At 40.8% G+C, this 4,903-nt stretch overlaps 1 pseudogene across 1 annotated transcript; it reads right to left on the reverse strand.

Moving 5' to 3' along the window:
• Nucleotides 1-3,323: 3,323 nt before the first annotated feature.
• Nucleotides 3,324-4,424, reverse strand: LOC306668827 (cold-inducible RNA-binding protein-like; annotated as a pseudogene). The gene has a single exon. The product of its transcript is annotated as a cold-inducible RNA-binding protein-like (transcript).
• Nucleotides 4,425-4,903: the final 479 nt, after the last annotated feature.

Consider the following 4,903-nt stretch of genomic DNA (forward strand, 5'->3'; position numbering starts at 1 on the left):
CTCATTTATTTAAGATTGATTTTTTTAAACATCTAAATTATATAAGCAATACATTCTTCTTGTAAAAGAAAAATCAAAAAGAAAAGTCTCCCCACCCTTCCCACAGACCATCTGCTTCCGAAATCCTTCTCCCCAACTCCCCAGAAGGAGCCATTATTAACAATTACACATGCTTCCAGGCATTTCTGATGCACAGAAAAGTGTATGTGGGAAAACATATACACATCACAGACCTATACTCTGCTTGACAGGGACAAGTGTTCCTGGAAGGGGGACTTCTGTGTGCATTAACACAAACAGCATGCAGTGTCATCCACAAGTGTGCCCACCACCTGCCCAATTCACATGCTGTTTTCTATGTTCATTTAATCTCTCAGAGTGATGTCAATGCCTCTGGTTTAGGTGTCTTCCATTGCAGGTTGTTTAATGTGTCCTCATAATATCAAAACATGCCATTAGTTCTCAATTACTCAGTGATACCTTCCTTGTTCTCTTTTACAATTCCCTCAAAAACTTTTGACAACCTCAAACCTGCATTTTAAGCCACAATGAGCACTTTCCCCTTTCTGGCAGGTCTAGCACTGTCACTAACAAACTTTCACCTTCAGTTACATTTAATTTAATTTGTTTGCTAGTACAGATACTAATTATAGCAAACTGAAAAGCACAGAACTCACTCAGCTTAGAGCTGTAGTCCTCATTGACTTCATTTTCATTTTCACACTGTGGAGTAGTCATTAGCTGGAAGAATGTAGTCCTGCTAAGTATGTAGTCTGCGATGAAGATACGGTTGGGGCTGTAGCTCCATGGTGGAACACTTGCCTAGCATGCATGAAGGCCTGGGCTCAATCCCCAGTATTGTCTTCATCCTCCCCCCCCAAAAAAAAAAAAAAGTCTGATCATTGGTTTAGGGCATGAAGAATAATCGGATCATGGGAAACATATATACATAATACTCCAGCTATCTGTCTACTGTGTAACAACCAGCACAGATCATATGGCATCCAATAACCAATTTCTAGTGCTCATCACCTCTGGGATCAGGAATCTGAGTACAGCATGGTGTCAGTGGCTTCTCTGCTCCACAAGGAGAGACTGGACCACTGGAGCTGACATCAACACAAGGTGTATTAACTCACAGGTCTGTGGGTTGATACTGTTATTCACTGGGCTGCATTTGCAGTTCTCAACCAAGACACGTATAAATGGCCTCTTCCCATGGTCTAGGCTTCTTTTGAGCAGAAGTTGACTCTTAAGAGTGGGCTTGTGTACCCAGATGCAGAAAGTAGGAACCACCAGTTTCTTATACCCTGAGCCTAGAAATGAATTCAGTGCTGCTTTCACCCTATTCTGTTGGTGAAGCATAAAAGAATCCAGGCTCAAGGTTGGTAGGTAGGGCATAGACTGCTTTTCTCTACGAGAGGTAGACACACAAAAAAATGTGGGGATCTTTATATTTTAACTTCCACAAGGATGAACAGTGTACTCTAATGAATCATTTATATATTTCATCCCAATTATATACAAATATTATCTCTAAATAAGATTAAATCAAACCATCCTACATAGAAGTGTAGTAAAAGCAATTTCTTGTCCTCCACCTCATATACTATATTACACGTACCCCATAATGTATTTTCCTTTTTCATAAATTCCTTTTTTTAATACAATAGCTTTCAAAACTGATATTCATTTCTAACACCAATTTATCTTCTCTTTTTTTAGTTTGCTTAGTATTCTATTATGTGATTTATGGACTTATTAAATGTCTCCAGATAATTTTTTAAATTTTATATTTGAATAACTCTTACCATATGCCAGACAACATTCTAGGCATTTTAAAATATCAAACGTCTTGACTTTTCATACCAACTTTCTTACAGATAAGAACATCTAAGAGCAGAGAAGTCAAGAGACTTGTGTAACCTCAAACAGCAGCAAATTTTTGAGTTCTCATAGTTGACTCTTTAACCATTTTGCTTTGTTGCCTAATGAAAGGTATTAATTTTTTCCCGTTTTTGCTAGTATAAGCTATACTACAGTGGAAAACCTTTAATGATATCCTTTATACTTTTGTGAATGTTTTTATTGGCAGAAGTAAATTTTTACTCTGCGAGTCTAGAAGCTTATGCGATTTAGAAGTCCCTTGTAAGAAAAAAGAATGCAGAAGTGTGAATTGTATTTAACAGTATTGAACTAACTATACACTTAAAAATGGTTAAGATGGCAAATTTTGTGTTATGTGCATTTCACCACAATAGAAAAAACATGTCAGTGGTGAGGCATTAAAAAAGCTTACTATCTCCACGTGAGCACACCGAAGAGGTCATGGAGCATGCAGCATGAGAGCTGTTAACAGGCCAAGAGTGGGGCCTCCAGTTCTATTTAGGAAATGTATAAAAAATGCTTATGTAGAAATGCTTCCTAGTTGAATTTTATTCTCCCTTTCCACCAAAAATCTTCCTGGAAGACTCAGCAAAGAGCCCATGCAAGTGAGAGGTCCTGAATCCTCAGCTTCATGATATGCTGGAATCCACATCTGCCAGGAAAACACTCTAAGGATATCATTAAAGCTCTCTGCTGCAGCCTGGCTTGCCCTAGCACAGACAGGGGCAAAAGCCAATACCTATACACAGGCAACAAGGCACCAGGGTTGAAGAGTAACCTCAGAAGTTATGCTATTTGATCCACTCATCTATTTCTAGGATAAATTTCTGTAAATGAAGTTGTTAATTTGAAGTTCTGCTTATTTTAAATATTAGTAATAGTAATGATTGCTAGTACTTATGTAGAGCTTTTGCTTTGGTGTTGGACACAATTCTAATTACTTTGAAAATATTGAATTTTTTTTTACCACACACTATAAGCAGATCATTATTCGCCCCATTTTTAGTTGAATAAATTGAAGCACAGCATCATCACAATTTATAAGGACAATTATTTCCACATCATCTTTTTTTTTTTCTTTTTCTTGTTTCACACAGTCTTTTCATCGGCTTCGTAAAGCCAAAGAAAACTGCGTACAAGAGTTCCTTAGCTGCTGCAAATACAACATCAATGGAGTATGCATATGTCTTCCAGTAAAAAAGGACAATATAAATAACATCTTCAAGAACCTCTCCAGGGACTTCTGCACATCTACTGTGTAGCACACACAGCACAGATGGATGTGCAGGTGGCTCCAGGGCAGCTGTCCTATCACGCTACACTCAGAAACATTACACAGAGTTGGAAAAAACCACAGCTTACTGAGCTTCTGACAGAGCGGATTCAGAGTTCATGTGATCCCAGAGAAGTGATGGGGCCTCCAGCTTTGCTGGGTGACCCCCATTAAAAAGAGAAACAAAAAAAGCAACACAACAACAACAACAAAAAAATCCAGAACCAAAAAATTCCAGTAACCAACAACCCACACAGCAGGGCTGGGGTGTGGCTCAGTGGTAGAGCACTTGCCTTGCATGCATGAGGTCCTGGGTTCCAACCCCAGCACTGCAAAAACAAAAACCACACAACCCCCAACAAGAGGTTTTTAGAAACCCATGGTTCATGGTAAAAAATAAAATCTGAAGTACTTTTCAAAACGTTTTTAAAACCTTTAAAAACAGACAGTGCTTCCTTAAAAAGGTAGGTCTAGTGATGAGGTCATCTTGGGGGTCAGAAGCAGTCAGATTGGGTTGACAAGATCAGAACTGAAATGAGTACAAAAGTGGGCATACAAGGAGGTGTGTTCACTACACATTAACGGTTCAGCGAAGCTCCCAAAAGCTTTAAATACACAGTCATTGGAAGGACGATCTTGAGCAGGAAGAATTTTTACTCCTTGTGTGTAGCATAACTGTCATAGCTGTCTCTGTAGGACCCGCCTGAGCTCTGGTCACCGTAGCCACCACCCTGACTCTGACTGCTGTGTAGTCTCTGGAGCCTCCATAGCCCCCACTCCGGGACTCGAACCTGCCACCCCCATAGTCTCGGTCCCCTCCCCCTCTGGAGAACCCATGCCCCGCCCTGCCCCGGCCTCCATGATAGAAGCCCTGGCCTCCAGTAGAGCCACCTCGGTACCCTCGGGATCGGTTGTCAGATGACTTGCCAGCCTGGTCAACTCGAATCTGTCGCCCATCCACAGATTTCCCATTCATGGCCATCCTTGGCATCATTGATGTTCTCAAACGTGGACAAAACCAAAGCCTCATGATCGCTGGGTCTCCCTGCCTTTCACCACCACCACTTCGGAGATCTGTCCGTATTTTGAGAAGACCTGCTCCAGGGACTGCTCGTTGGTGTCAAAACTGAGCCCTCCCATGAAAAGTTTGCCTTCCTCTGATGCCATGGTGGCCCTGAGCCCGGCAGGTCCCTGACGCGAGCTAGAAGACAGCACACCACACCGACCCGAGCCTCCTAACGCGCGAGTCTCCACATCATCTTCTTAAAAGTTTTTACCAGTTCTTCTAGCAAGTGTAAATGGAAGTGACTACCATTGAATATTTTAATCTTAAAATTAATCTTATATTTTAAATGCACATCCTACTATAAAAGGCATTGAACATCCTTTCCTATGCTTATTGTCTAGCTGCATTTCTTCCTGTTAACTGATCTGACTTTTAACCATTTCTTTCACTATTCTCAATTCTTGGAGATAAGGGATGTTCCTGAGTCCAGATGGACTCTAGTGGTTTGAGACAGGTCACTGGTAAGATTCTAGAATAACATATTCACAGATTTGAGGGGACAGTAGGGAATGCAAAAATACCAGATACTGTGGTTTCAATGTGTCCTCCCTAAATTCACATATTGGAAACTTAACCCTCAAATTCATATGCTAATGGTCTTTGGAGGTGGGGCCTTTGGGAGGTAATTAGGATTGGATGAGGTCATGCTAATGAAGTCCCAGTGATGTCATTAGTGT

The sequence above is a fragment of the Sciurus vulgaris genome (assembly GCF_902686455.1).
Source record: "Sciurus vulgaris genome assembly, chromosome: 8".
In the NCBI taxonomy this organism is placed as follows: domain Eukaryota; kingdom Metazoa; phylum Chordata; class Mammalia; order Rodentia; family Sciuridae; genus Sciurus; species Sciurus vulgaris.